General features: G+C 46.6%; 1 non-coding gene and 63 pseudogenes across 1 annotated transcript; all 64 read right to left on the bottom strand.

Annotated features, from left to right (window-relative positions):
- Positions 1-50: 50 nt before the first annotated feature.
- Positions 51-169, bottom strand: LOC140274708 (5S ribosomal RNA; annotated as a pseudogene).
- Positions 170-438: 269 nt separating this feature from the next.
- On the bottom strand, positions 439-557 carry LOC140293541 (5S ribosomal RNA; annotated as a pseudogene).
- Positions 558-1,204: 647 nt separating this feature from the next.
- Positions 1,205-1,323, bottom strand: LOC140320765 (5S ribosomal RNA; annotated as a pseudogene).
- A 269-nt stretch (positions 1,324-1,592) lies between these two features.
- LOC140290414 (5S ribosomal RNA) lies at positions 1,593-1,711 on the bottom strand (annotated as a pseudogene).
- Positions 1,712-2,358: 647 nt separating this feature from the next.
- On the bottom strand, positions 2,359-2,477 carry LOC140320754 (5S ribosomal RNA; annotated as a pseudogene).
- A 269-nt stretch (positions 2,478-2,746) lies between these two features.
- On the bottom strand, positions 2,747-2,865 carry LOC140290413 (5S ribosomal RNA; annotated as a pseudogene).
- Positions 2,866-3,512: 647 nt separating this feature from the next.
- On the bottom strand, positions 3,513-3,631 carry LOC140320743 (5S ribosomal RNA; annotated as a pseudogene).
- A 269-nt stretch (positions 3,632-3,900) lies between these two features.
- Positions 3,901-4,019, bottom strand: LOC140274700 (5S ribosomal RNA; annotated as a pseudogene).
- Positions 4,020-4,288: 269 nt separating this feature from the next.
- Positions 4,289-4,407, bottom strand: LOC140289946 (5S ribosomal RNA; annotated as a pseudogene).
- Positions 4,408-4,679: 272 nt separating this feature from the next.
- On the bottom strand, positions 4,680-4,798 carry LOC140290252 (5S ribosomal RNA; annotated as a pseudogene).
- A 269-nt stretch (positions 4,799-5,067) lies between these two features.
- On the bottom strand, positions 5,068-5,186 carry LOC140292151 (5S ribosomal RNA; annotated as a pseudogene).
- A 269-nt stretch (positions 5,187-5,455) lies between these two features.
- Positions 5,456-5,574, bottom strand: LOC140289945 (5S ribosomal RNA; annotated as a pseudogene).
- A 272-nt stretch (positions 5,575-5,846) lies between these two features.
- On the bottom strand, positions 5,847-5,965 carry LOC140320732 (5S ribosomal RNA; annotated as a pseudogene).
- A 269-nt stretch (positions 5,966-6,234) lies between these two features.
- LOC140294768 (5S ribosomal RNA) lies at positions 6,235-6,353 on the bottom strand (annotated as a pseudogene).
- A 269-nt stretch (positions 6,354-6,622) lies between these two features.
- Positions 6,623-6,741, bottom strand: LOC140290411 (5S ribosomal RNA; annotated as a pseudogene).
- Positions 6,742-6,978: 237 nt separating this feature from the next.
- LOC140268278 (5S ribosomal RNA) lies at positions 6,979-7,097 on the bottom strand (annotated as a pseudogene).
- Positions 7,098-7,366: 269 nt separating this feature from the next.
- LOC140292150 (5S ribosomal RNA) lies at positions 7,367-7,485 on the bottom strand (annotated as a pseudogene).
- Positions 7,486-7,754: 269 nt separating this feature from the next.
- Positions 7,755-7,873, bottom strand: LOC140289944 (5S ribosomal RNA; annotated as a pseudogene).
- Positions 7,874-8,145: 272 nt separating this feature from the next.
- On the bottom strand, positions 8,146-8,264 carry LOC140320721 (5S ribosomal RNA; annotated as a pseudogene).
- A 269-nt stretch (positions 8,265-8,533) lies between these two features.
- Positions 8,534-8,652, bottom strand: LOC140294766 (5S ribosomal RNA; annotated as a pseudogene).
- A 269-nt stretch (positions 8,653-8,921) lies between these two features.
- On the bottom strand, positions 8,922-9,040 carry LOC140290409 (5S ribosomal RNA; annotated as a pseudogene).
- Positions 9,041-9,277: 237 nt separating this feature from the next.
- LOC140289942 (5S ribosomal RNA) lies at positions 9,278-9,396 on the bottom strand (annotated as a pseudogene).
- Positions 9,397-9,668: 272 nt separating this feature from the next.
- Positions 9,669-9,787, bottom strand: LOC140320710 (5S ribosomal RNA; annotated as a pseudogene).
- Positions 9,788-10,056: 269 nt separating this feature from the next.
- LOC140294765 (5S ribosomal RNA) lies at positions 10,057-10,175 on the bottom strand (annotated as a pseudogene).
- A 269-nt stretch (positions 10,176-10,444) lies between these two features.
- LOC140290408 (5S ribosomal RNA) lies at positions 10,445-10,563 on the bottom strand (annotated as a pseudogene).
- A 237-nt stretch (positions 10,564-10,800) lies between these two features.
- On the bottom strand, positions 10,801-10,919 carry LOC140268271 (5S ribosomal RNA; annotated as a pseudogene).
- A 646-nt stretch (positions 10,920-11,565) lies between these two features.
- LOC140289941 (5S ribosomal RNA) lies at positions 11,566-11,684 on the bottom strand (annotated as a pseudogene).
- Positions 11,685-11,956: 272 nt separating this feature from the next.
- On the bottom strand, positions 11,957-12,075 carry LOC140320699 (5S ribosomal RNA; annotated as a pseudogene).
- Positions 12,076-12,344: 269 nt separating this feature from the next.
- Positions 12,345-12,463, bottom strand: LOC140294764 (5S ribosomal RNA; annotated as a pseudogene).
- A 269-nt stretch (positions 12,464-12,732) lies between these two features.
- On the bottom strand, positions 12,733-12,851 carry LOC140290407 (5S ribosomal RNA; annotated as a pseudogene).
- A 237-nt stretch (positions 12,852-13,088) lies between these two features.
- On the bottom strand, positions 13,089-13,207 carry LOC140291665 (5S ribosomal RNA; annotated as a pseudogene).
- Positions 13,208-13,476: 269 nt separating this feature from the next.
- LOC140295723 (5S ribosomal RNA) lies at positions 13,477-13,594 on the bottom strand (annotated as a pseudogene).
- Positions 13,595-14,251: 657 nt separating this feature from the next.
- Positions 14,252-14,370, bottom strand: LOC140288485 (5S ribosomal RNA; annotated as a pseudogene).
- A 269-nt stretch (positions 14,371-14,639) lies between these two features.
- Positions 14,640-14,758, bottom strand: LOC140293209 (5S ribosomal RNA; annotated as a pseudogene).
- Positions 14,759-15,027: 269 nt separating this feature from the next.
- On the bottom strand, positions 15,028-15,146 carry LOC140281445 (5S ribosomal RNA; annotated as a pseudogene).
- A 269-nt stretch (positions 15,147-15,415) lies between these two features.
- On the bottom strand, positions 15,416-15,524 carry LOC140296716 (5S ribosomal RNA; annotated as a pseudogene).
- A 269-nt stretch (positions 15,525-15,793) lies between these two features.
- Positions 15,794-15,912, bottom strand: LOC140273062 (5S ribosomal RNA; annotated as a pseudogene).
- Positions 15,913-16,181: 269 nt separating this feature from the next.
- On the bottom strand, positions 16,182-16,300 carry LOC140288381 (5S ribosomal RNA; annotated as a pseudogene).
- Positions 16,301-16,569: 269 nt separating this feature from the next.
- On the bottom strand, positions 16,570-16,688 carry LOC140293190 (5S ribosomal RNA; annotated as a pseudogene).
- Positions 16,689-16,960: 272 nt separating this feature from the next.
- Positions 16,961-17,079, bottom strand: LOC140320688 (5S ribosomal RNA; annotated as a pseudogene).
- Positions 17,080-17,348: 269 nt separating this feature from the next.
- Positions 17,349-17,467, bottom strand: LOC140293815 (5S ribosomal RNA; annotated as a pseudogene).
- A 269-nt stretch (positions 17,468-17,736) lies between these two features.
- Positions 17,737-17,855, bottom strand: LOC140290406 (5S ribosomal RNA; annotated as a pseudogene).
- Positions 17,856-18,470: 615 nt separating this feature from the next.
- Positions 18,471-18,589, bottom strand: LOC140311934 (5S ribosomal RNA; annotated as a pseudogene).
- A 269-nt stretch (positions 18,590-18,858) lies between these two features.
- On the bottom strand, positions 18,859-18,977 carry LOC140288380 (5S ribosomal RNA; annotated as a pseudogene).
- Positions 18,978-19,246: 269 nt separating this feature from the next.
- On the bottom strand, positions 19,247-19,365 carry LOC140289940 (5S ribosomal RNA; annotated as a pseudogene).
- A 272-nt stretch (positions 19,366-19,637) lies between these two features.
- On the bottom strand, positions 19,638-19,756 carry LOC140320666 (5S ribosomal RNA; annotated as a pseudogene).
- A 269-nt stretch (positions 19,757-20,025) lies between these two features.
- Positions 20,026-20,144, bottom strand: LOC140293814 (5S ribosomal RNA; annotated as a pseudogene).
- A 269-nt stretch (positions 20,145-20,413) lies between these two features.
- On the bottom strand, positions 20,414-20,532 carry LOC140295988 (5S ribosomal RNA; annotated as a pseudogene).
- Positions 20,533-20,769: 237 nt separating this feature from the next.
- Positions 20,770-20,888, bottom strand: LOC140291664 (5S ribosomal RNA; annotated as a pseudogene).
- A 269-nt stretch (positions 20,889-21,157) lies between these two features.
- LOC140296165 (5S ribosomal RNA) lies at positions 21,158-21,275 on the bottom strand (annotated as a pseudogene).
- A 1,045-nt stretch (positions 21,276-22,320) lies between these two features.
- On the bottom strand, positions 22,321-22,439 carry LOC140317689 (5S ribosomal RNA; annotated as a pseudogene).
- Positions 22,440-22,708: 269 nt separating this feature from the next.
- On the bottom strand, positions 22,709-22,827 carry LOC140282575 (5S ribosomal RNA; annotated as a pseudogene).
- A 269-nt stretch (positions 22,828-23,096) lies between these two features.
- LOC140300590 (5S ribosomal RNA) lies at positions 23,097-23,215 on the bottom strand (annotated as a pseudogene).
- Positions 23,216-23,484: 269 nt separating this feature from the next.
- Positions 23,485-23,603, bottom strand: LOC140291711 (5S ribosomal RNA; annotated as a pseudogene).
- Positions 23,604-23,872: 269 nt separating this feature from the next.
- Positions 23,873-23,991, bottom strand: LOC140299087 (5S ribosomal RNA). Its single transcript, XR_011914670.1, has one exon. It is a non-coding gene; the product is annotated as a 5S ribosomal RNA (ribosomal RNA).
- A 269-nt stretch (positions 23,992-24,260) lies between these two features.
- On the bottom strand, positions 24,261-24,379 carry LOC140292149 (5S ribosomal RNA; annotated as a pseudogene).
- A 269-nt stretch (positions 24,380-24,648) lies between these two features.
- LOC140289939 (5S ribosomal RNA) lies at positions 24,649-24,767 on the bottom strand (annotated as a pseudogene).
- Positions 24,768-25,039: 272 nt separating this feature from the next.
- LOC140320655 (5S ribosomal RNA) lies at positions 25,040-25,158 on the bottom strand (annotated as a pseudogene).
- Positions 25,159-25,430: 272 nt separating this feature from the next.
- On the bottom strand, positions 25,431-25,549 carry LOC140293813 (5S ribosomal RNA; annotated as a pseudogene).
- A 269-nt stretch (positions 25,550-25,818) lies between these two features.
- LOC140290405 (5S ribosomal RNA) lies at positions 25,819-25,937 on the bottom strand (annotated as a pseudogene).
- Positions 25,938-26,206: 269 nt separating this feature from the next.
- Positions 26,207-26,325, bottom strand: LOC140289938 (5S ribosomal RNA; annotated as a pseudogene).
- A 272-nt stretch (positions 26,326-26,597) lies between these two features.
- On the bottom strand, positions 26,598-26,716 carry LOC140320644 (5S ribosomal RNA; annotated as a pseudogene).
- A 272-nt stretch (positions 26,717-26,988) lies between these two features.
- On the bottom strand, positions 26,989-27,107 carry LOC140292148 (5S ribosomal RNA; annotated as a pseudogene).
- Positions 27,108-27,376: 269 nt separating this feature from the next.
- On the bottom strand, positions 27,377-27,495 carry LOC140268776 (5S ribosomal RNA; annotated as a pseudogene).
- Between the last annotated feature and the right edge of the window lie 135 nt (positions 27,496-27,630).

Genomic DNA, 27,630 nt, shown 5'->3' with positions numbered 1-27,630 from the left:
TGATCAGACGTTGCAACAAAAGACATGCAGGTGGTAGAGAGAAGAGAAAAAGCTTAAGGCACCTGGTATTCCCAAGCAGTCTCCCATTCAAGTACTAACCAGGCCCAACCCTGCTTGGCTTCCGAGATCAGACGAGGTTGGGCTTATTCAGGGTGGTGTGGCCATAAGCAACAATATTGGTGAAAAATGTGCATTATATAGGTACTGGAATCATACACTTCCTCTGTATAACCAGATAATTGCCGAAAAAGGCTGACTTGTAGTGGGTTCATCTTCCTCCTTGATGTGATTATTCTCTGCAGCTGAAACTGAGACTCTCAGATCACCTCGTGTCTATCAACAAAGCAGCAGCAGCTGAAGATGACTAACTTCTTCACGTGTCACAGGGTGATCAGACGTTGCAACAAAAGACATGCAGGTGGTAGAGAGAAGAGAAAAAGATTACAGCGCCTGGTATTCCCAAGCTGTGTCCCATCCAAGTACTAACCAGGTACAACCCTGCTTGGCGTCCGAGATCAGATGAGGTCGGGCTTATTCAGGGTGGTGTGGCCGTAAGCAACAATGTCTCTGACAAATGTGCATTATATAGGTACTGGAATCATACGGTTCCTCTATGCAACCAGATAATTGCCGAGAAAGGCTGATGTGTAGCGGGCAAATCATCTTCTCTGATGTGATCATTCTCTGCAACTTAAACTGAGACTCTCAGATCACTTCGTGTCAGCCAACAAAGCAGCAGCAGCTGAAGATGACCAACTTCCTCATGTGTCACAGGGTGATCAGACGTTGCAACAAAAGACATGCAGGTGGTAGAGAGAAGAGAAAAAGCTTACAGCACCTGGTATTCCCAAGCAGTCTCCCATCCAAGTACTAAGGAGGCTCAACCCTGCTTGGCTTACGAGATCAGGCATGTTCAGGGTGGTGTGGCCGTAAGCAACAATGTGTCTGACAAATGTGCATTATATAAGTACAGGAATCATACGGTTCCTCTATGTAACCAGATAATTGCTGAGAAAGGCTGATCTGTAGTGGGCACATCTTCTTCCCTGACGTGATAATTTTCTCCAGCTGAACATGAGACTCTCAGATCACTTCGTGTCTGCCAACAAAGCAGCAGAAGCTGAAGATGACCATCTTCCTCATGTGTCACAGGGTGATCAGACGTTGCAACAAAAGACATGCAGGTGGTAGAGAGAAGAGAAAAAGCTTAAGGTACCTGGTATTCCCAAGCGGTCTCCCATTCAAGTACTAACCAGGCCCAACCGTGCTTGGCTTCCGAGATCAGACGAGGTCGGGCTTATTCAGGGTGGTGTGGCCGTAAGCAAAAATATTGGTGACAATTGTGCATTATATAGGTACTGGAATCATACACTTCCTCTGTATAACCAGATAATTGCCGAAAAAGGCTGACTTGTAGTGGGTTCATCTTCCTCCTTGATGTGATTATTCTCTGCAGCTGAAACTGAGACTCTCAGATCACCTCGTGTCTATCAACAAAGCAGCAGCAGCTGAAGATGACTAACTTCTTCACGTGTCACAGGGTGATCAGACGTTGCAACAAAAGACATGCAGGTGGTAGAGAGAAGAGAAAAAGCTTACAGCACCTGGTATTCCCAAGCTGTCTCCCATCCAAGTACTAACCAGGTACAACCCTGCTTGGCGTCCGAGATCAGACGAGGTCGGGCTTATTCAGGGTGGTGTGGCCGTAAGCAACAATGTCTCTGACAAATGTGCATTATATAGGTACTGGAATCATACGGTTCCTCTATGCAACCAGATAATTGCCGAGAAAGGCTGATGTGTAGCGGGCAAATCATCTTCTCTGATGTGATCATTCTCTGCAACTTAAACTGAGACTCTCAGATCACTTCGTGTCAGCCAACAAAGCAGCAGCAGCTGAAGATGACCAACTTCCTCATGTGTCACAGGGTGATCAGACGTTGCAACAAAAGACATGCAGGTGGTAGAGAGAAGAGAAAAAGCTTACAGCACCTGGTATTCCCAAGCAGTCTCCCATCCAAGTACTAAGGAGGCTCAACCCTGCTTGGCTTACGAGATCAGGCATGTTCAGGGTGGTGTGGCCGTAAGCAACAATGTGTCTGACAAATGTGCATTATATAAGTACAGGAATCATACGGTTCCTCTATGTAACCAGATAATTGCTGAGAAAGGCTGATCTGTAGTGGGCACATCTTCTTCCCTGACGTGATAATTTTCTCCAGCTGAACATGAGACTCTCAGATCACTTCGTGTCTGCCAACAAAGCAGCAGAAGCTGAAGATGACCATCTTCCTCATGTGTCACAGGGTGATCAGACGTTGCAACAAAAGACATGCAGGTGGTAGAGAGAAGAGAAAAAGCTTAAGGTACCTGGTATTCCCAAGCGGTCTCCCATTCAAGTACTAACCAGGCCCAACCGTGCTTGGCTTCCGAGATCAGACGAGGTCGGGCTTATTCAGGGTGGTGTGGCCGTAAGCAAAAATATCGGTGACAATTGTGCATTATATAGGTACTGGAATCATACACTTCCTCTGTATAACCAGATAATTGCCGAAAAAGGCTGACTTGTAGTGGGTTCATCTTCCTGCTTGATGTGATTATTCTCTGCAGCTGAAACTGAGACTCTCAGATCACCTCGTGTCTATCAACAAAGCAGCAGCAGCTGAAGATGACTAACTTCTTCACGTGTCACAGGGTGATCAGACGTTGCAACAAAAGACATGCAGGTGGTAGAGAGAAGAGAAAAAGCTTACAGCACCTGGTATTCCCAAGCTGTCTCCCATCCAAGTACTAACCAGGTACAACCCTGCTTGGCGTCCGAGATCAGACGAGGTCGGGCTTATTCAGGGTGGTGTGGCCGTAAGCAACAATGTCTCTGACAAATGTGCATTATATAGGTACTGGAATCATACGGTTCCTCTATGCAACCAGATAATTGCCGAGAAAGGCTGATGTGTAGCGGGCAAATCATCTTCTCTGATGTGATCATTCTCTGCAACTTAAACTGAGACTCTCAGATCACTTCGTGTCAGCCAACAAAGCAGCAGCAGCTGAAGATGACCAACTTCCTCATGTGTCACAGGGTGATCAGACGTTGCAACAAAAGACATGCAGGTGGTAGAGAGAAGAGAAAAAGCTTACAGCACCTGGTATTCCCAAGCAGTCTCCCATCCAAGTACTAAGGAGGCTCAACCCTGCTTGGCTTACGAGATCAGGCATGTTCAGGGTGGTGTGGCCGTAAGCAACAATGTGTCTGACAAATGTGCATTATATAAGTACAGGAATCATACGGTTCCTCTATGTAACCAGATAATTGCTGAGAAAGGCTGATCTGTAGTGGGCACATCTTCTTCCCTGACGTGATAATTTTCTCCAGCTGAACATGAGACTCTCAGATCACTTCGTGTCTGCCAACAAAGCAGCAGAAGCTGAAGATGACCAACTTCCTCATGTGTCACAGGGTGATCAGACGTTGCAACAAAAGACATGCAGGTGGTAGAGAGAAGAGAAAAAGCTTAAGGTACCTGGTATTCCCAAGCGGTCTCCCATTCAAGTACTAACCAGGCCCAACCGTGCTTGGCTTCCGAGATCAGACGAGGTCGGGCTTATTCAGGGTGGTGTGGCCGTAAGCAAAAATATCGGTGACAATTGTGCATTATATAGGTACTGGAATCATACACTTCCTCTGTGTAACCAGATAATTGCCGAAAAAGGCTGACTTGTAGTGGGTTCATCTTCCTCCTTGATGTGATTATTCTCTTCAGCTGAAACTGAGACTCTCAGATCACTTCGTGTCTGCCAACAAAGCAGCAGAAAATGAAGATGACCAACTTCCTCATGTGTCACAGGGTGATCAGACGTTGCAACAAAAGACATGCAGGTGGTAGAGAGAAGAGAAAAAGCTTAAGGCACCTGGTATTCCCAAGCAGTCTCCCATTCAAGTACTAACCAGGCCCAACCCTGCTTGGCTTCCGAGATCAGACGAGGTTGGGCTTATTCAGGGTGGTGTGGCCATAAGCAACAATTTTGGTGACAAATGTGCATTATATAGGTACTGGAATCATACACTTCCTCTGTATAACCAGATAATTGCCGAAAAAGGCTGACTTGTAGTGGGTTCATCTTCCTCCTTGATGTGATTATTCTCTGCAGCTGAAACTGAGACTCTCAGATCACCTCGTGTCTATCAACAAAGCAGCAGCAGCTGAAGATGACTAACTTCTTCACGTGTCACAGGGTGATCAGACGTTGCAACAAAAGACATGCAGGTGGTAGAGAGAAGAGAGAAAGCTTACAGCACCTGGTATTCCCAAGCTGTCTCCTATCCAAGTACTAACCAGGTACAACCCTGCTTGGCGTCCGAGATCAGACGAGGTCGGGCTTATTCAGGGTGGTGTGGCCGTAAGCAACAATGTCTCTGACAAATGTGCATTATATAGGTACTGGAATCATACGGTTCCTCTATGCAACCAGATAATTGCAGAGAAAGGCTGATGTGTAGCGGGCAAATCATCTTCTTCCCTGACGTGATAATTTTCTCCAGCTGAACATGAGACTCTCAGATCACTTCGTGTCTGCCAACAAAGCAGCAGAAGCTGAAGATGACCAACTTCCTCATGTGTCACAGGGTGATCAGACGTTGCAACAAAAGACATGCAGGTGGTAGAGAGAAGAGAAAAAGCTTAAGGTACCTGGTATTCCCAAGCGGTCTCCCATTCAAGTACTAACCAGGCCCAACCGTGCTTGGCTTCTGAGATCAGACGAGGTCGGGCTTATTCAGGGTGGTGTGGCCGTAAGCAACAATATCGGTGACAAATGTGCATTATATAGGTACTGGAATCATACACTTCCTCTGTATAACCAGATAATTGCCGTAAAAGGCTGACTTGTAGTGGATTCATCTTCCTCCTTGATGTGATTATTCTCTGGAGCTGAAACTGAGACTCTCAGATCACCTTGTGTCTATCAACAAAGCAGCAGCAGCTGAAGATGACCAACTTCTTCACGTGTCACAGGGTGATCAGACGTTGCAACAAAAGACATGCAGGTGGTAGAGAGAAGAGAAAAAGCTTACAGCACCTGGTATTCCCAAGCTGACTCCTATCCAAGTACTAACCAGGTACAACCCTGCTTGGCGTCCGAGATCAGACGAGGTCGGGCTTATTCAGGGTGGTGTGGCCGTAAGCAACAATGTCTCTGACAAATGTGCATTATATAGGTACTGGAATCATACGGTTCCTCTATGCAACCAGATAATTGCCGAGAAAGGCTGATGTGTAGCGGACAAATCATCTTCTCTGATGTGATCATTCTCTGCAACTGAAACTGAGACTCTCAGATCACCTCGTGTCTATCAACAAAGCAGCAGCAGCTGAAGATGACCAACTTCTTCACGTGTCACAGGGTGATCAGACGTTGCAACAAAAGACATGCAGGTGGTAGAGAGAAGAGAAAAAGCTTACAGCACCTGGTATTCCCAAGCTGTCTCCTATCCAAGTACTAACCAGGTACAACCCTGCTTGGCGTCCGAGATCAGACGAGGTCGGGCTTATTCAGGGTGGTGTGGCCGTAAGCAACAATGTCTCTGACAAATGTGCATTATATAGGTACTGGAATCATACGGTTCCTCTATGCAACCAGATAATTGCCGAGAAAGGCTGATGTGTAGCGGGCAAATCATCTTCTTCCCTGACGTGATAATTTTCTCCAGCTGAACATGAGACTCTCAGATCACTTCGTGTCTGCCAACAAAGAAGCAGAAGCTGAAGATGACCAACTTCCTCATGTGTCACAGGGTGATCAGACGTTGCAACAAAAGACATGCAGGTGGTAGAGAGAAGAGAAAAAGCTTAAGGTACCTGGTATTCCCAAGCGGTCTCCCATTCAAGTACTAACCAGGCCCAACCGTGCTTGGCTTCCGAGATCAGACGAGGTCGGGCTTATTCAGGGTGGTGTGGCCGTAAGCAACAATATCGGTGACAAATGTGCATTATATAGGTACTGGAATCATACACTTCCTCTGTATAACCAGATAATTGCCGAAAAAGGCTGACTTGTAGTGGGTTCATCTTCCTCCTTGATGTGATTATTCTCTGGAGCTGAAACTGAGACTCTCAGATCACCTCGTGTCTATCAACAAAGCAGCAGCAGCTGAAGATGACCAACTTCTTCACGTGTCACAGGGTGATCAGACGTTGCAACAAAAGACATGCAGGTGGTAGAGAGAAGAGAAAAAGCTTACAGCACCTGGTATTCCCAAGCTGTCTCCCATCCAAGTACTAACCAGGTACAACCCTGCTTGGCGTCCGAGATTAGACGAGGTCGGGCTTATTCAGGGTGGTGTGGCCGTAAGCAACAATGTCTCTGACAAATGTGCATTATATAGGTACTGGAATCATACGGTTCCTCTATGCAACCAGATAATTGCCGAGAAAGGCTGATGTGTAGCGGGCAAATCATCTTCTCTGATGTGATCATTATCTGCAACTGAAACTGAGACTCTCAGATCACTTCGTGTCAGCCAACAAAGCAGCAGCAGCTGAAGATGACCAACTTCTTCACGTGTCACAGGGTGATCAGACGTTGCAACAAAAGACATGCAGGTGGTAGAGAGAAGAGAAAAAGCTTACAGCACCTGGTATTCCCAAGCTGTCTCCCATCCAAGTACTAACCAGGTACAACCCTGCTTGGCGTCCGAGATCAGACGAGGTCGGGCTTATTCAGGGTGGTGTGGCCGTAAGCAAAAATGTCTCTGACAAATGTGCATTATATAGGTACTGGAATCATACGGTTCCTCTATGCAACCAGATAATCATCTTCTCTGATGTGATCATTATCTGCAACTGAAACTGAGACTCTCAGATCACTTCGTGTCAGCCAACAAAGCAGCAGCAGCTGAAGATGACCAACTTCCTCATGTGTCACAGGGTGATCAGAAGTTGCAACAAAAGACATGCAGGTGGTAGAGAGAAAAGAAGAAGCTTACAGCACCTGGTATTCCCAAGCAGTCTCCCATTCAAGTACTAACCAGGCCCAACCGTGCTTGGCTTCTGAGATCAGACGAGGTCGGGCTTATTCAGGGTGGTGTGGCCGTAAGCAACAATATCGGTGACAAATGTGCATTATATAGGTACTGGAATCATACACTTCCTCTGTATAACCAGATAATTGCCGTAAAAGGCTGACTTGTAGTGGATTCATCTTCCTCCTTGATGTGATTATTCTCTGGAGCTGAAACTGAGACTCTCAGATCACCTTGTGTCTATCAACAAAGCAGCAGCAGCTGCAGATGACCAACTTCTTCACGTGTCACAGGGTGATCAGACGTTGCAACAAAAGACATGCAGGTGGTAGAGAGAAGAGAAAAAGCTTACAGCACCTGGTATTCCCAAGCTGACTCCTATCCAAGTACTAACCAGGTACAACCCTGCTTGGCGTCCGAGATCAGACGAGGTCGGGCTTATTCAGGGTGGTGTGGCCGTAAGCAACAATGTCTCTGACAAATGTGCATTATATAGGTACTGGAATCATACGGTTCCTCTATGCAACCAGATAATTGCAGAGAAAGGCTGATGTGTAGCGGACAAATCATCTTCTCTGATGTGATCATTCTCTGCAACTGAAACTGAGACTCTCAGATCACCTCGTGTCTATCAACAAAGCAGCAGCAGCTGAAGATGACCAACTTCTTCACGTGTCACAGGGTGATCAGACGTTGCAACAAAAGACATGCAGGTGGTAGAGAGAAGAGAAAAAGCTTACAGCACCTGGTATTCCCAAGCTGTCTCCTATCCAAGTACTAACCAGGTACAACCCTGCTTGGCGTCCGAGATCAGACGAGGTCGGGCTTATTCAGGGTGGTGTGGCCGTAAGCAACAATGTCTCTGACAAATGTGCATTATATAGGTACTGGAATCATACGGTTCCTCTATGCAACCAGATAATTGCCGAGAAAGGCTGATGTGTAGCGGGCAAATCATCTTCTTCCCTGACGTGATAATTTTCTCCAGCTGAACATGAGACTCTCAGATCACTTCGTGTCTGCCAACAAAGAAGCAGAAGCTGAAGATGACCAACTTCCTCATGTGTCACAGGGTGATCAGACGTTGCAACAAAAGACATGCAGGTGGTAGAGAGAAGAGAAAAAGCTTAAGGTACCTGGTATTCCCAAGCGGTCTCCCATTCAAGTACTAACCAGGCCCAACCGTGCTTGGCTTCCGAGATCAGACGAGGTCGGGCTTATTCAGGGTGGTGTGGCCGTAAGCAACAATATCGGTGACAAATGTGCATTATATAGGTACTGGAATCATACACTTCCTCTGTATAACCAGATAATTGCCGAAAAAGGCTGACTTGTAGTGGGTTCATCTTCCTCCTTGATGTGATTATTCTCTGGAGCTGAAACTGAGACTCTCAGATCACCTCGTGTCTATCAACAAAGCAGCAGCAGCTGAAGATGACCAACTTCTTCACGTGTCACAGGGTGATCAGACGTTGCAACAAAAGACATGCAGGTGGTAGAGAGAAGAGAAAAAGCTTACAGCACCTGGTATTCCCAAGCTGTCTCCCATCCAAGTACTAACCAGGTACAACCCTGCTTGGCGTCCGAGATTAGACGAGGTCGGGCTTATTCAGGGTGGTGTGGCCGTAAGCAACAATGTCTCTGACAAATGTGCATTATATAGGTACTGGAATCATACGGTTCCTCTATGCAACCAGATAATTGCCGAGAAAGGCTGATGTGTAGCGGGCAAATCATCTTCTCTGATGTGATCATTATCTGCAACTGAAACTGAGACTCTCAGATCACTTCGTGTCAGCCAACAAAGCAGCAGCAGCTGAAGATGACCAACTTCTTCACGTGTCACAGGGTGATCAGACGTTGCAACAAAAGACATGCAGGTGGTAGAGAGAAGAGAAAAAGCTTACAGCACCTGGTATTCCCAAGCTGTCTCCCATCCAAGTACTAACCAGGTACAACCCTGCTTGGCGTCCGAGATCAGACGAGGTCGGGCTTATTCAGGGTGGTGTGGCCGTAAGCAAAAATGTCTCTGACAAATGTGCATTATATAGGTACTGGAATCATACGGTTCCTCTATGCAACCAGATAATCATCTTCTCTGATGTGATCATTATCTGCAACTGAAACTGAGACTCTCAGATCACTTCGTGTCAGCCAACAAAGCAGCAGCAGCTGAAGATGACCAACTTCCTCATGTGTCACAGGGTGATCAGAAGTTGCAACAAAAGACATGCAGGTGGTAGAGAGAAGAGAAAAAGCTTACAGCACCTGGTATTCCCAAGCTGTCTCCTATCCAAGTACTAACCAGGTACAACCCTGCTTGGCGTCCGAGATCAGACGAGGTCGGGCTTATTCAGGGTGGTGTGGCCGTAAGCAACAATGTCTCTGACAAATGTGCATTATATAGGTACTGGAATCATACGGTTCCTCTATGCAACCAGATAATTGCCGAGAAAGGCTGATGTGTAGCGGGCAAATCATCTTCTTCCCTGACGTGATAATTTTCTCCAGCTGAACATGAGACTCTCAGATCACTTCGTGTCTGCCAACAAAGAAGCAGAAGCTGAAGATGACCAACTTCCTCATGTGTCACAGGGTGATCAGACGTTGCAACAAAAGACATGCAGGTGGTAGAGAGAAGAGAAAAAGCTTAAGGTACCTGGTATTCCCAAGCGGTCTCCCATTCAAGTACTAACCAGGCCCAACCGTGCTTGGCTTCCGAGATCAGACGAGGTCGGGCTTATTCAGGGTGGTGTGGCCGTAAGCAACAATATCGGTGACAAATGTGCATTATATAGGTACTGGAATCATACACTTCCTCTGTATAACCAGATAATTGCCGAAAAAGGCTGACTTGTAGTGGGTTCATCTTCCTCCTTGATGTGATTATTCTCTGGAGCTGAAACTGAGACTCTCAGATCACCTCGTGTCTATCAACAAAGCAGCAGCAGCTGAAGATGACCAACTTCTTCACGTGTCACAGGGTGATCAGACGTTGCAACAAAAGACATGCAGGTGGTAGAGAGAAGAGAAAAAGCTTACAGCACCTGGTATTCCCAAGCTGTCTCCCATCCAAGTACTAACCAGGTACAACCCTGCTTGGCGTCCGAGATTAGACGAGGTCGGGCTTATTCAGGGTGGTGTGGCCGTAAGCAACAATGTCTCTGACAAATGTGCATTATATAGGTACTGGAATCATACGGTTCCTCTATGCAACCAGATAATTGCCGAGAAAGGCTGATGTGTAGCGGGCAAATCATCTTCTCTGATGTGATCATTATCTGCAACTGAAACTGAGACTCTCAGATCACTTCGTGTCAGCCAACAAAGCAGCAGCAGCTGAAGATGACCAACTTCTTCACGTGTCACAGGGTGATCAGACGTTGCAACAAAAGACATGCAGGTGGTAGAGAGAAGAGAAAAAGCTTACAGCACCTGGTATTCCCAAGCTGTCTCCCATCCAAGTACTAACCAGGTACAACCCTGCTTGGCGTCCGAGATCAGACGAGGTCGGGCTTATTCAGGGTGGTGTGGCCGTAAGCAAAAATGTCTCTGACAAATGTGCATTATATAGGTACTGGAATCATACGGTTCCTCTATGCAACCAGATAATCATCTTCTCTGATGTGATCATTATCTGCAACTGAAACTGAGACTCTCAGATCACTTCGTGTCAGCCAACAAAGCAGCAGCAGCTGAAGATGACCAACTTCCTCATGTGTCACAGGGTGATCAGAAGTTGCAACAAAAGACATGCAGGTGGTAGAGAGAAAAGAAGAAGCTTACAGCACCTGGTATTCCCAAGCAGTCTCCCATTCAAGTACTAACCAGGCCCAACCGTGCTTGGCTTCTGAGATCAGACGAGGTCGGGCTTATTCAGGGTGGTGTGGCCGTAAGCAACAATATCGGTGACAAATGTGCATTATATAGGTACTGGAATCATACACTTCCTCTGTATAACCAGATAATTGCCGTAAAAGGCTGACTTGTAGTGGATTCATCTTCCTCCTTGATGTGATTATTCTCTGGAGCTGAAACTGAGACTCTCAGATCACCTTGTGTCTATCAACAAAGCAGCAGCAGCTGCAGATGACCAACTTCTTCACGTGTCACAGGGTGATCAGACGTTGCAACAAAAGACATGCAGGTGGTAGAGAGAAGAGAAAAAGCTTACAGCACCTGGTATTCCCAAGCTGACTCCTAACCAGGTACAACCCTGCTTGGCGTCCGAGATCAGACGAGGTCGGGCTTATTCAGGGTGGTGTGGCCGTAAGCAACAATGTCTCTGACAAATGTGCATTATATAGGTACTGGAATCATACGGTTCCTCTATGCAACCAGATAATTGCAGAGAAAGGCTGATGTGTAGCGGACAAATCATCTTCTCTGATGTGATCATTCTCTGCAACTGAAACTGAGACTCTCAGATCACCTCGTGTCTATCAACAAAGCAGCAGCAGCTGAAGATGACCAACTTCTTCACGTGTCACAGGGTGATCAGACGTTGCAACAAAAGACATGCAGGTGGTAGAGAGAAGAGAAAAAGCTTACAGCACCTGGTATTCCCAAGCTGTCTCCTATCCAAGTACTAACCAGGTACAACCCTGCTTGGCGTCCGAGATCAGACGAGGTCGGGCTTATTCAGGGTGGTGTGGCCGTAAGCAACAATGTCTCTGACAAATGTGCATTATATAGGTACTGGAATCATACGGTTCCTCTATGCAACCAGATAATTGCCGAGAAAGGCTGATGTGTAGCGGGCAAATCATCTTCTTCCCTGACGTGATAATTTTCTCCAGCTGAACATGAGACTCTCAGATCACTTCGTGTCTGCCAACAAAGAAGCAGAAGCTGAAGATGACCAACTTCCTCATGTGTCACAGGGTGATCAGACGTTGCAACAAAAGACATGCAGGTGGTAGAGAGAAGAGAAAAAGCTTAAGGTACCTGGTATTCCCAAGCGGTCTCCCATTCAAGTACTAACCAGGCCCAACCGTGCTTGGCTTCCGAGATCAGACGAGGTCGGGCTTATTCAGGGTGGTGTGGCCGTAAGCAACAATATCGGTGACAAATGTGCATTATATAGGTACTGGAATCATACACTTCCTCTGTATAACCAGATAATTGCCGAAAAAGGCTGACTTGTAGTGGGTTCATCTTCCTCCTTGATGTGATTATTCTCTGGAGCTGAAACTGAGACTCTCAGATCACCTCGTGTCTATCAACAAAGCAGCAGCAGCTGAAGATGACCAACTTCTTCACGTGTCACAGGGTGATCAGACGTTGCAACAAAAGACATGCAGGTGGTAGAGAGAAGAGAAAAAGCTTACAGCACCTGGTATTCCCAAGCTGTCTCCCATCCAAGTACTAACCAGGTACAACCCTGCTTGGCGTCCGAGATTAGACGAGGTCGGGCTTATTCAGGGTGGTGTGGCCGTAAGCAACAATGTCTCTGACAAATGTGCATTATATAGGTACTGGAATCATACGGTTCCTCTATGCAACCAGATAATTGCCGAGAAAGGCTGATGTGTAGCGGGCAAATCATCTTCTCTGATGTGATCATTATCTGCAACTGAAACTGAGACTCTCAGATCACTTCGTGTCAGCCAACAAAGCAGCAGCAGCTGAAGATGACCAACTTCTTCACGTGTCACAGGGTGATCAGACGTTGCAACAAAAGACATGCAGGTGGTAGAGAGAAGAGAAAAAGCTTACAGCACCTGGTATTCCCAAGCTGTCTCCCATCCAAGTACTAACCAGGTACAACCCTGCTTGGCGTCCGAGATCAGACGAGGTCGGGCTTATTCAGGGTGGTGTGGCCGTAAGCAAAAATGTCTCTGACAAATGTGCATTATATAGGTACTGGAATCATACGGTTCCTCTATGCAACCAGATAATCATCTTCTCTGATGTGATCATTATCTGCAACTGAAACTGAGACTCTCAGATCACTTCGTGTCAGCCAACAAAGCAGCAGCAGCTGAAGATGACCAACTTCCTCATGTGTCACAGGGTGATCAGAAGTTGCAACAAAAGACATGCAGGTGGTAGAGAGAAGAGAAGAAGCTTACAGCACCTGGTATTCCCAAGCAGTCTCCCATCCAAGTACTAAGGAGGCCCAACCCTGCTTGGCTTCCGAGATCAGACGAGGTTGGGCTTATTCAGGGTGGTGTGGCCGTAAGCAACAATATCGGTGACAAATGTGCATTATATAGGTACTGGAATCATACACTTCCTCTGTATAACCAGATAATTGCCGAAAAAGGCTGACTTATAGTGGGTTCATCTTCCTCCTTGATGTGATTATTCTCTGGAGCTGAAACTGAGACTCTCAGATCACCTCGTGTCTATCAACAAAGCAGCAGCAGCTGAAGATGACCAGCTTCTTCACGTGTCACAGGGTGATCAGACGTTGCAACAAAAGACATGCAGGTGGTAGAGAGAAGAGAAAAAGCTTACAGCACCTGGTATTCCCAAGCAGTCTCCCATCAAGTACTAAGCAGGCCTAAACCTGCTTGGCTTCCGAGATCAGATGAGGTCGGGCTTATTCAGGGTGGTTTGGCCGTAATCGACAATGTCTGTGACAAATGTGCATTATATAGGTACTGGAATCATACGGTTCCTCTATGCAACCAAATAATTGCCGAGAAAAGCTGACTTGTAGTGGGCACATCTTCTTCTCTGATGTGATTATTCTCTCCAGCTGAAACTGAGACTCTCAGATTACCTCATGTCTGCCAACAAAGCAGCAGCAGCTGAAGATGACCAACTTCCTCATGTGTCACAGGGTGATCAGACGTTGCAACAAAACACATGCAGGTGGTAGAGAGAAGAGAAACAGCTTACAGCACCTGGTATTCCCAAGCAGTCTCCCATTGAAGTACAAACCAGACCCAACCCTACTTGGCTTCCGAGATAAGACAAGGTGGGGCTTATTCAGGGTGGTGTGGCGGTAAGCGACAATATCTGTTACAAATGTGAATTATATAGGTACTGGAATCATACACTTGCTCTATGAAACCAGATAATTGCCGAGAAAGGCTGATGTGTAGTGGGCATATCATCTTCTCTGATGTGATCATTCTCTTCAGCTGAAACTGAGACTCTCAGATCACTTCGTGTCTGCCAACAAAGCAGCAGCTGCTGAAGATGACCAACTTCCTCATGTGTCACAGGGTGATCAGACGTTGCAACAAAAGACATGCAGGTTGTAGAGAGAAGAGAAAACGCTTACAGCACCTGGTATTCCCAAGCAGTCTCCCATTAAAGTACTAACCAGGCCCAACCCTCCTTGGCTTCCGAGATCAGACGAGGTCGGGCTTATTCAGGGTGGTGTGGCCGTAAGGAACAATTTCTGTGACAAATGTGCATTATATAGGTACTGGAATCATACACTTCCTCTATGTAACCAGATAATTGCAGAGAAAGGCTGACTTGTTATGGAAACATCTTCTTCCCTGATGTGATTATTCTCTGCAGCTGAAACTGAGACTCTCAGATCACTTCGTGTCTGCCAACAAAGCAGCAGCAGCTGAAGACGACCAACTTCCTCATGTGTCACAGGGTGATCAGACGTTGCAACAAAAGACATGCAGGTTGTAGAGAGAAGAGAAAACTCTTACAGAACCTGGTATTCCCAAGCAGTCTCCCATTAAAGTACTAACCAGGCCCAACCCTCCTTGGCTTCCGAGATCAGACGAGGTCGGGCTTATTCAGGGTGGTGTGGCCGTAAGGAACAATTTCTGTGACAAATGTGCATTATATAGGTACTGGAATCATACAATTCCTCTATGTAACCAGATAATTGCAGAGAAAGGCTGACTTGTTATGGGCACATCTTCTTCCCTGATGTGATTATTCTCTGCAGCTGAAACTGAGACTCTCAGATCACTTCGTGTCTGCCAACAAAGCAACAGCAGCTGAAGATGACCAACTTCGTCATGTGTCACAGGGTGATCAGACGTTGCAACAAAAGACATGCAGGTGGTCGAGAGAAGACAAAAAGCTTACAGCTCCTGGTATTCCCAAGCGGTCTCCCATTTAAGTACTAACCAGGCCCAACCCTCCTTGGCTTCCGAGATCAGACGAGGTCGGGCTTATTCAGGGTGGTGTGGCCGTAAGGAACAATTTCTGTGACAAATGTGCATTATATAGGTACTGGAATCATACAATTCCTCTATGTAACCAGATAATTGCAGAGAAAGGCTGACTTGTTATGGGCACATCTTCTTCCCTGATGTGATTATTCTCTGCAGCTGAAACTGAGACTCTCAGATCACTTCGTGTCTGCCAACAAAGCAGCAGCACCTGAAGATGACCAACTTCGTCATGTGTCACAGGGTGATCAGACGTTGCAACAAAAGACATGCAGGTGGTCGAGAGAAGACAAAAAGCTTACAGCTCCTGGTATTCCCAAGCGGTCTCCCATTTAAGTACTAACCAGGCCCAACCCTCCTTGGCTTCCGAGATCAGACATGTTCAGGGTGGTGTGGCCGTAAGCAACAATGTGTCTGACAAATGTGCATTATATAAGTACAGGAATCATACGGTTCCTCTATGTAACCAGATAATTGCTGAGAAAGGCTGATCTGTAGTGGGCACATCTTCTTCCCTGAAGTGATTGTTCTCTTTAGCTGAAACTGAGACTCTCAGATCACTTCGTGTCTTCCAACAAAGCAGCAGCAGCTGAAGATGGCCAACTTCCTCATGTGTCACAGGGTGATCAGACGTTGCAACAAAAGACATGCAGGTGGTAGAGAGAAGAGAAAAAGCTTAAGGCACCTGGTATTCCCAAGCGGTATCCCATTCAAGTACTAACCAGGCCCAACCCTGCTTGGCTTCCGAGATCAGACGAGGTTGGGCTTATTCAGGGTGGTGTGGCCGTAAGCAACAATATCGGTGACAAATGTGCATTATATAGGTACTGGAATCATACACTTCCTCTGTATAACCAGATAATTGCCGAAAAAGGCTGACTTGTAGTGGATTCATCTTCCTCCTTGATGTGATTATTCTCTGGAGCTGAAACTGAGACTCTCAGATCACCTCGTGTCTATCAACAAAGCAGCAGCAGCTGAAGATGACCAACTTCTTCACGTGTCACAGGGTGATCAGACGTTGCAACAAAAGACATGCAGGTGGTAGAGAGAAGAGAAAAAGCTTACAGCACCTGGTATTCCCAAGCTGACTCCAATCCAAGTACTAACCAGGTACAACCCTGCTTGGCGTCCGAGATCAGACGAGGTCGGGCTTATTCAGGGTGGTGTGGCCGTAAGCAACAATGTCTCTGACAAATGTGCATTATATAGGTACTGGAATCATACGGTTCCTCTATGCAACCAGATAATTGCCGAGAAAGGCTGATGTGTAGCGGACAAATCATCTTCTCTGATGTGATCATTCTCTGCAACTGAAACTGAGACTCTCAGATCACCTCGTGTCTATCAACAAAGCAGCAGCAGCTGAAGATGACCAACTTCTTCACGTGTCACAGGGTGATCAGACGTTGCAACAAAAGACATGCAGGTGGTAGAGAGAAGAGAAAAAGCTTACAGCACCTGGTATTCCCAAGCTGTCTCCTATCCAAATACTAACCAGGTACAACCCTGCTTGGCGTCCGAGATCAGACGAGGTCGGGCTTATTCAGGGTGGTGTGGCCGTAAGCAACAATGTCTCTGACAAATGTGCATTATATAGGTACTGGAATCATACGGTTCCTCTCTGCAACCAGATAATTGCCGAGAAAGGCTGATGTGTAGCGGGCAAATCATCTTCTTCCCTGACGTGATAATTTTCTCCAGCTGAACATGAGACTCTCAGATCACTTCGTGTCTGCCAACAAAGCAGCAGAAGCTGAAGATGACAAACTTCCTCATGTGTCACAGGGTGATCAGACGTTGCAACAAAAGACATGCAGGTGGTAGAGAGAAGAGAAAAAGCTTAAGGTACCTGGTATTCCCAAGCGGTCTCCCATTCAAGTACTAACCAGGCCCAACCGTGCTTGGCTTCCGAGATCAGACGAGGTCGGGCTTATTCAGGGTGGTGTGGCCGTAAGCAACAATATCGGTGACAAATGTGCATTATATAGGTACTGGAATCATACACTTCCTCTGTATAACCAGATAATTGCCGAAAAAGGCTGACTTGTAGTGGGTTCATCTTCCTCCTTGATGTGATTATTCTCTGGAGCTGAAACTGAGACTCTCAGATCACCTCGTGTCTATCAACAAAGCAGCAGCAGCTGAAGATGACTAACTTCTTCACGTGTCACAGGGTGATCAGACGTTGCAACAAAAGACATGCAGGTGGTAGAGAGAAGAGAAAAAGCGTACAGCACCTGGTATTCCCAAGCTGTCTCCCATCCAAGTACTAACCAGGTACAACCCTGCTTGGCGTCCGAGATCAGACGAGGTCGGGCTTATTCAGGGTGGTGTGGCCGTAAGCAACAATGTCTCTGACAAATGTGCATTATATAGGTACTGGAATCATACGGTTCCTCTATGCAACCAGATAATTGCCGAGAAAGGCTGATGTGTAGCGGGGAAATCATCTTCTCTGATGTGATCATTATCTGCAACTGAAACTGAGACTCTCAGATCACTTCGTGTCAGCCAACAAAGCAGCAGCAGCTGAAGATGACCAACTTCTTCACGTGTCACAGGGTGATCAGACGTTGCAACAAAAGACATGCAGGTGGTAGAGAGAAGAGAAAAAGCTTACAGCACCTGGTATTCCCAAGCTGTCTCCCATCCAAGTACTAACCAGGTACAACCCTGCTTGGCGTCCGAGATCAGACGAGGTCGGGCTTATTCAGGGTGGTGTGGCCGTAAGCAACAATGTCTCTGACAAATGTGCATTATATAGGTACTGGAATCATACGGTTCCTCTATGGAACCAGATAATCATCTTCTCTGATGTGATCATTATCTGCAACTGAAACTGAGACTCTCAGATCACTTCGTGTCAGCCAACAAAGCAGCAGCAGCTGAAGATGACCAACTTCCTCATGTGTCACAGGGTGATCAGACGTTGCAACAAAAGACATGCAGGTGGTAGAGAGAAGAGAAGAAGCTTACAGCACCTGGTATTCCCAAGCAGTCTCCCATCCAAGTACTAAGGAGGTTCAACCCTGCTTGGCTTCCGAGATCAGACATGTTCAGGGTGGTGTGGCCGTAAGCAACAATGTGTCTGACAAATGTGCATTATATAAGTACAGGAATCATACGGTTCCTCTATGTAACCAGATAATTGCTGAGAAAGGCTGATCTGTAGTGGGCACATCTTCTTCCCTGAAGTGATTATTCTCTTTAGCTGAAACTGAGACTCTCAGATCACTTCGTGTCTTCCAACAAAGCAGCAGCAGCTGAAGATGGCCAACTTCCTCATGTGTCACAGGGTGATCAGACGTTGCAACAAAAGACATGCAGGTGGTAGAGAGAAGAGAAAAAGCTTAAGGCACCTGGTATTCCCAAGCGGTCTCCCATTCAAGTACTAACCAGGCCCAACCCTGCTTGGCTTCCGAGATCAGACGAGGTTGGGCTTATTCAGGGTGGTGTGGCCGTAAGCAACAATATCGGTGACAAATGTGCATTATATAGGTACTGGAATCATACACTTCCTCTGTATAACCAGATAATTGCCGAAAAAGGCTGACTTGTAGTGGATTCATCTTCCTCCTTGATGTGATTATTCTCTGGAGCTGAAACTGAGACTCTCAGATCACCTCGTGTCTATCAACAAAGCAGCAGCAGCTGAAGATGACCAACTTCTTCACGTGTCACAGGGTGATCAGACGTTGCAACAAAAGACATGCAGGTGGTAGAGAGAAGAGAAAAAGCTTACAGCACCTGGTATTCCCAAGCTGACTCCAATCCAAGTACTAACCAGGTACAACCCTGCTTGGCGTCCGAGATCAGACGAGGTCGGGCTTATTCAGGGTGGTGTGGCCGTAAGCAACAATGTCTCTGACAAATGTGCATTATATAGGTACTGGAATCATACGGTTCCTCTATGCAACCAGATAATTGCCGAGAAAGGCTGATGTGTAGCGGACAAATCATCTTCTCTGATGTGATCATTCTCTGCAACTGAAACTGAGACTCTCAGATCACCTCGTGTCTATCAACAAAGCAGCAGCAGCTGAAGATGACCAACTTCTTCACGTGTCACAGGGTGATCAGACGTTGCAACAAAAGACATGCAGGTGGTAGAGAGAAGAGAAAAAGCTTACAGCACCTGGTATTCCCAAGCTGTCTCCTATCCAAGTACTAACCAGGTACAACCCTGCTTGGCGTCCGAGATCAGACGAGGTCGGGCTTATTCAGGGTGGTGTGGCCGTAAGCAACAATGTCTCTGACAAATGTGCATTATATAGGTACTGGAATCATACGGTTCCTCTATGCAACCAGATAATTGCCGAGAAAGGCTGATGTGTAGCGGGCAAATCATCTTCTTCCCTGACGTGATCATTTTCTCCAGCTGAACATGAGACTCTCAGATCACTTCGTGTCTGCCAACAAAGCAGCAGAAGCTGAAGATGACAAACTTCCTCATGTGTCACAGGGTGATCAGACGTTGCAACAAAAGACATGCAGGTGGTAGAGAGAAGAGAAAAAGCTTAAGGTACCTGGTATTCCCAAGCGGTCTCCCATTCAAGTACTAACCAGGCCCAACCGTGCTTGGCTTCCGAGATCAGACGAGGTCGGGCTTATTCAGGGTGGTGTGGCCGTAAGCAACAATATCGGTGACAAATGTGCATTATATAGGTACTGGAATCATACACTTCCTCTGTATAACCAGATAATTGCCGAAAAAGGCTGACTTGTAGTGGGTTCATCTTCCTCCTTGATGTGATTATTCTCTGGAGCTGAAACTGAGACTCTCAGATCACCTCGTGTCTATCAACAAAGCAGCAGCAGCTGAAGATGACTAACTTCTTCACGTGTCACAGGGTGATCAGACGTTGCAACAAAAGACATGCAGGTGGTAGAGAGAAGAGAAAAAGCGTACAGCACCTGGTATTCCCAAGCTGTCTCCCATCCAAGTACTAACCAGGTACAACCCTGCTTGGCGTCCGAGATCAGACGAGGTCGGGCTTATTCAGGGTGGTGTGGCCGTAAGCAACAATGTCTCTGACAAATGTGCATTATATAGGTACTGGAATCATACGGTTCCTCTATGCAACCAGATAATTGCCGAGAAAGGCTGATGTGTAGCGGGGAAATCATCTTCTCTGATGTGATCATTATCTGCAACTGAAACTGAGACTCTCAGATCACTTCGTGTCAGCCAACAAAGCAGCAGCAGCTGAAGATGACCAACTTCTTCACGTGTCACAGGGTGATCAGACGTTGCAACAAAAGACATGCAGGTGGTAGAGAGAAGAGAAAAAGCTTACAGCACCTGGTATTCCCAAGCTGTCTCCCATCCAAGTACTAACCAGGTACAACCCTGCTTGGCGTCCGAGAACAGACGAGGTCGGGCTTATTCAGGGTGGTGTGAATGTAAGCAACAATGTCTCTGACAAATGTGCATTATATAGGTACTGGAATCATACGGTTCCTCTATGGAACCAGATAATCATCTTCTCTGATGTGATCATTATCTGCAACTGAAACTGAGACTCTCAGATCACTTCGTGTCAGCCAACAAAGCAGCAGCAGCTGAAGATGACCAACTTCCTCATGTGTCACAGGGTGATCAGAAGTTGCAACAAAAGACATGCAGGTGGTAGAGAGAAGAGAAGAAGCTTACAGCACCTGGTATTCCCAAGCAGTCTCCCATCCAAGTACTAAGGAGGCCCAACCCTGCTTGGCTTCCGAGATCAGACGAGGTTGGGCTTATTCAGGGTGGTGTGGCCGTAAGCAACAATATCGGTGACAAATGTGCATTATATAGGTACTGGAATCATACACTTCCTCTGTATAACCAGATAATTGCCGAAAAAGGCTGACTTATAGTGGGTTCATCTTCCTCCTTGATGTGATTATTCTCTGGAGCTGAAACTGAGACTCTCAGATCACCTCGTGTCTATCAACAAAGCAGCAGCAGCTGAAGATGACCAGCTTCTTCACGTGTCACAGGGTGATCAGACGTTGCAACAAAAGACATGCAGGTGGTAGAGAGAAGAGAAAAAGCTTACAGCACCTGGTATTCCCAAGCAGTCTCCCATCAAATACTAAGCAGGCCTAAACCTGCTTGGCTTCCGAGATCAGACGAGGTCGGGCTTATTCAGGGTGGTGTGGCCGTAAGCGACAATGTCTGTGACAAATGTGCATTATATAGGTACTGGAATCATACGGTTCCTCTATGCAACCAAATAATTGCAGAGAAAAGCTGACTTGTAGTGGGCACATCTTCTTCTCTGATGTGATTATTCTCTCCAGCTGAAACTGAGACTCTCAGATTACCTCATGTCTGCCAACAAAGCAGCAGGAGCTGAAGATGACCAACTTCCTCATGTGTCACAGGGTGATCAGACGTTGCAACAAAAGACATGCAGGTGGTCGAGAGAAGACAAAAAGCTTACAGCACCTGGTAATCCCAAGCAGACTCCCATCTAAGTACTAACCAGGCCCAACCCTACTTGGCTTCCGAGATAAGACAAGGTGGGGCTTATTCAGGGTGGTGTGGCGGTAAGCAAATATATTTGTTACAAATGTGAATTATATAGGTACTGGAATCATACACTTCCTCTATGAAACCAGATAATTGCCGAGAAAGGCTGATGTGTAGTGGGGATATCATCTTCTCTGATGTGATCATTCTCTTCAGCTGAAACTGAGACTCTTAGATCACTTCGTGTCTGCCAACAAAGCAGCAGCAGCTGAAGATGACCAACTTCCTCATGTGTCACAGGGTGATCAGACGTTGCAAAAAAACACATGCAGGTGGTAGAGAGAAGAGAAACAGCTTACAGCACCTGGTATTCCCAAGCAGTCTCCCATTGAAGTACAAACCAGACCCAACCCTGCTTGGCTTCCGAGATAAGACAAGGTGGGGCTTATTCAGGGTGGTGTGGCGGTAAGCGACAATATCTGTTACAAATGTGAATTATATAGGTACTGGAATCATACACTTGCTCTATGAAACCAGATAATTGCCGAGAAAGGCTGATGTGTAGTGGGCATATCATCTTCTCTGATGTGATCATTCTCTTCAGCTGAAACTGAGACTCTCAGATCACTTCGTGTCTGCCAACAAAGCAGCAGCTGCTGAAGATGACCAACTTCCTCATGTGTCACAGGGTGATCAGACGTTGCAACAAAAGACATGCAGGTTGTAGAGAGAAGAGAAAACGCTTACAGCACCTGGTATTCCCAAGCAGTCTCCCATTCAAGTACTAACCAGGACCAACCCTGCTTGGCTTCTGAGATCAGACGAGGTCGGGCATGTTCAGGGTGGTGTGGCCGTAAGCAGCAATGTATCTGACAAATGTGCATTATATAGGCACTGGAATCATACGGTTCCTCTATGCAACCAGATAATTGCCGAGAAAGGCTGATGTGTAGCGGGTGTATCATCTTCTCTGATGTGATCATTCTCTTCAGCTGAAACTGAGACTCTCAGATCACTTCGTGTCTGCCAACAAAGCAGCAGCTGCTGAAGATGACCAACTTCCTCATGTGTCACAGGGTGATCAGACGTTGCAACAAAAGACATGCAGGTTGTAGAGAGAAGAGAAAACGCTTACAGCACCTGGTATTCCCAAGCAGTCTCCCATTAAAGTACTAACCAGGCCCAACCCTCCTTGGCGTCCGAGATCAGACGAGGTCGGGCTTATTCAGGGTGGTGTGGCCGTAAGCAACAATGTCTCTGACAAATGTGCATTATATAGGTACTGGAATCATACGGTTCCTCTATGCAACCAGATAATTGCCGAGAAAGGCTGATGTGTAGCGGACAAATCATCTTCTCTGATGTGATCATTCTCTGCAACTGAAACTGAGACTCTCAGATCACCTCGTGTCTATCAACAAAGCAGCAGCAGCTGAAGATGACCAACTTCTTCACGTGTCACAGGGTGATCAGACGTTGCAACAAAAGACATGCAGGTGGTCGAGAGAAGACAAAAAGCTTACAGCTCCTGGTATTCCCAAGCGGTCTCCCATTTAAGTACTAACCAGGCCCAACCCTCCTTGGCTTCCGAGATCAGACGAGGTCGGGCATGTTCAGGGTGGTGTGGCCGTAAGCAACAATGTCTCTGACAAATGTGCATTATATAGGTACTGGAATCATACGGTTCCTCTATGCAACCAGATAATTGCCGAGAAAGGCTGATGTGTAGCGGGCAAATCATCTTCTCTGATGTGATCATTCTCTGCAACTTAAACTGAGACTCTCAGATCACTTCGTGTCAGCCAACAAAGCAGCAGCAGCTGAAGATGACCAACTTCCTCATGTGTCACAGGGTGATCAGACGTTGCAACAAAAGACATGCAGGTGGTAGAGAGAAGAGAAGAAGCTTACAGCACCTGGTATTCCCAAGCAGTCTCCCATCCAAGTACTAAGGAGGTTCAACCCTGCTTGGCTTCCGAGATCAGACGAGGTCGGGCATGTTCAGGGTGGTGTGGCCGTAAGCAACAATGTGTCTGACAAATGTGCATTATATAAGTACAGGAATCATACGGTTCCTCTATGTAACCAGATAATTGCTGAGAAAGGCTGATCTGTAGTGGGCACATCTTCTTCCCTGAAGTGATTATTCTCTTTAGCTGAAACTGAGACTCTCAGATCACTTCGTGTCTTCCAACAAAGCAGCAGCAGCTGAAGATGGCCAACTTCCTCATGTGTCACAGGGTGATCAGACGTTGCAACAAAAGACATGCAGGTGGTAGAGAGAAGAGAAAAAGCTTACAGCACCTGGTATTCCCAAGCGGTCTCCCATTCAAGTACTAACCAGGCCCAACCCTGCTTGGCTTCCGAGATCAGACGAGGTTGGGCTTATTCAGGGTGGTGTGGCCGTAAGCAACAATATCGGTGACAAATGTGCATTATATAGGTACTGGAATCATACACTTCCTCTGTATAACCAGATAATTGCCGAAAAAGGCTGACTTGTAGTGGATTCATCTTCCTCCTTGATGTGATTATTCTCTGGAGCTGAAACTGAGACTCTCAGATCACCTCGTGTCTATCAACAAAGCAGTAGCAGCTGAAGATGACCAACTTCTTCACGTGTCACAGGGTGATCAGACGTTGCAACAAAAGACATGCAGGTGGTAGAGAGAAGAGAAAAAGCTTACAGCACCTGGTATTCCCAAGCTGACTCCTATCCAAGTACTAACCAGGTACAACCCTGCTTGGCGTCCGAGATCAGACGAGGTCGGGCTTATTCAGGGTGGTGTGGCCGTAAGCAACAATGTCTCTGACAAATGTGCATTATATAGGTACTGGAATCATACGGTTCCTCTATGCAACCAGATAATTGCCGAGAAAGGCTGATGTGTAGCGGACAAATCATCTTCTCTGATGTGATCATTCTCTGCAACTGAAACTGAGACTCTCAGATCACCTCGTGTCTATCAACAAAGCAGCAGCAGCTGAAGATGACCAACTTCTTCACGTGTCACAGGGTGATCAGACGTTGCAACAAAAGACATGCAGGTGGTAGAGAGAAGAGAAAAAGCTTACAGCACCTGGTATTCCCAAGCTGTCTCCTATCCAAGTACTAACCAGGTACAACCCTGCTTGGCGTCCGAGATCAGACGAGGTCGGGCTTATTCAGGGTGGTGTGGCCGTAAGCAACAATGTCTCTGACAAATGTGCATTATATAGGTACTGGAATCATACGGTTCCTCTATGCAACCAGATAATTGCCGAGAAAGGCTGATGTGTAGCGGGCGAATCATCTTCTTCCCTGACGTGATAATTTTCTCCAGCTGAACATGAGACTCTCAGATCACTTCGTGTCTGCCAACAAAGCAGCAGAAGCTGAAGATGACCAACTTCCTCATGTGTCACAGGGTGATCAGACGTTGCAACAAAAGACATGCAGGTGGTAGAGAGAAGAGAAAAAGCTTAAGGTACCTGGTATTCCCAAGCGGTCTCCCATTCAAGTACTAACCAGGCCCAACCGTGCTTGGCTTCCGAGATCAGACGAGGTCGGGCTTATTCAGGGTGGTGTGGCCGTAAGCAACAATATCGGTGACAAATGTGCATTATATAGGTACTGGAATCATACACTTCCTCTGTATAACCAGATAATTGCCGAAAAAGGCTGACTTGTAGTGGGTTCATCTTCCTCCTTGATGTGATTATTCTCTGGAGCTGAAACTGAGACTCTCAGATCACTTCATGTCTGCCAACAAAGCAGCAGCAGCAGCTGAAGATGACTAACTTCTTCACGTGTCACAGGGTGATCAGACGTTGCAACAAAAGACATGCAGGTGGTAGAGAGAAGAGAAAAAGCGTACAGCACCTGGTATTCCCAAGCTGTCTCCCATCCAAGTACTAACCAGGTACAACCCTGCTTGGCGTCCGAGATCAGACGAGGTCGGGCTTATTCAGGGTGGTGTGGCCGTAAGCAACAATGTCTCTGACAAATGTGCATTATATAGGTAATGGAATCATACGGTTCCTCTATGCAACCAGATAATTGCCGAGAAAGGCTGATGTGTAGCGGGCAAATCATCTTCTCTGATGTGATCATTATCTGCAACTGAAACTGAGACTCTCAGATCACTTCGTGTCAGCCAACAAAGCAGCAGCAGCTGAAGATGACCAACTTCTTCACGTGTCACAGGGTGATCAGACGTTGCAACAAAAGACATGCAGGTGGTAGAGAGAAGAGATAAAGCTTACAGCACCTGGTATTCCCAAGCTGTCTCCCATCCAAGTACTAACCAGGTACAACCCTGCTTGGCGTCCGAGATCAGACGAGGTCGGGCTTATTCAGGGTGGTGTGGCCGTAAGCAACAATGTCTCTGACAAATGTGCATTATATAGGTACTGGAATCATACGGTTCCTCTATGCAACCAGATAATTGCCGAGAAAGGCTGATGTGTAGCGGACAAATCATCTTCTCTGATGTGATCATTCTCTGCAACTGAAACTGAGACTCTCAGATCACCTCGTGTCTATCAACAAAGCAGCAGCAGCTGAAGATGACCAACTTCTTCACGTGTCACAGGGTGATCAGACGTTGCAACAAAAGACATGCAGGTGGTAGAGAGAAGAGAAAAAGCTTACAGCACCTGGTATTCCCAAGCTGTCTCCTATCCAAGTACTAACCAGGTACAACCCTGCTTGGCGTCCGAGATCAGACGAGGTCGGGCTTATTCAGGGTGGTGTGGCCGTAAGCAACAATGTCTCTGACAAATGTGCATTATATAGGTACTGGAATCATACGGTTCCTCTATGCAACCAGATAATTGCCGAGAAAGGCTGATGTGTAGCGGGCAAATCATCTTCTTCCCTGACGTGATAATTTTCTCCAGCTGAACATGAGACTCTCAGATCACTTCGTGTCTGCCAACAAAGCAGCAGAAGCTGAAGATGACCAACTTCCTCATGTGTCACAGGGTGATCAGACGTTGCAACAAAAGACATGCAGGTGGTAGAGAGAAGAGAAAAAGCTTAAGGTACCTGGTATTCCCAAGCGGTCTCCCATTCAAGTACTAACCAGGCCCAACCGTGCTTGGCTTCCGAGATCAGACGAGGTCGGGCTTATTCAGGGTGGTGTGGCCGTAAGCAACAATATCGGTGACAAATGTGCATTATATAGGTACTGGAATCATACACTTCCTCTGTATAACCAGATAATTGCCGAAAAAGGCTGACTTGTTGTGGGTTCATCTTCCTCCTTGATGTGATTATTCTCTGGAGCTGAAACTGAGACTCTCAGATCACTTCATGTCTGCCAACAAAGCAGCAGCAGCAGCTGAAGATGACCAACTTCCTCATGTGTCACAGGGTGATCAGACGTTGCAACAAAAGACATGCAGGTGGTAGAGAGAAGAGAAAAAGCTTACAGCACCTGGTATTCCCAAGCTGACTCCTATCCAAGTACTAACCAGGTACAACCCTGCTTGGCGTCCGAGATCAGACGAGGTCGGGCTTATTCAGGGTGGTGTGGCCGTAAGCAACAATGTCTCTGACAAATGTGCATTATATAGGTACTGGAATCATACGGTTCCTCTATGCAACCAGATAATTGCCGAGAAAGGCTGATGTGTAGCGGACAAATCATCTTCTCTGATGTGATCATTCTCTGCAACTGAAACTGAGACTCTCAGATCACCTCGTGTCTATCAACAAAGCAGCAGCAGCTGAAGATGACCAACTTCTTCACGTGTCACAGGGTGATCAGACGTTGCAACAAAAGACATGCAGGTGGTAGAGAGAAGAGAAAAAGCTTACAGCACCTGGTATTCCCAAGCTGTCTCCTATCCAAGTACTAACCAGGTACAACCCTGCTTGGCTTCCGAGATCAGATGAGGTCGGGCTTATTCAGGGTGGTGTGGCCGTAAGCAACAATGTCTCTGACAAATGTGCATTATATAGGTACTGGAATCATACGGTTCCTCTATGCAACCAGATAATTGCCGAGAAAGGCTGATGTGTAGCGGGCAAATCATCTTCTTCCCTGACGTGATAATTTTCTCCA

Source organism: Leuresthes tenuis, unplaced genomic scaffold (assembly GCF_036924035.1).
Source record: "Leuresthes tenuis unplaced genomic scaffold, fLeuTen1.0.hap1 SCAF_1, whole genome shotgun sequence".
Classification (NCBI taxonomy): Eukaryota; Metazoa; Chordata; class Actinopteri; order Atheriniformes; family Atherinopsidae; genus Leuresthes; species Leuresthes tenuis.
Note: the sequence above shows the minus strand (reverse complement) of the source record. Positions and strands in the feature narration are given on the sequence as shown.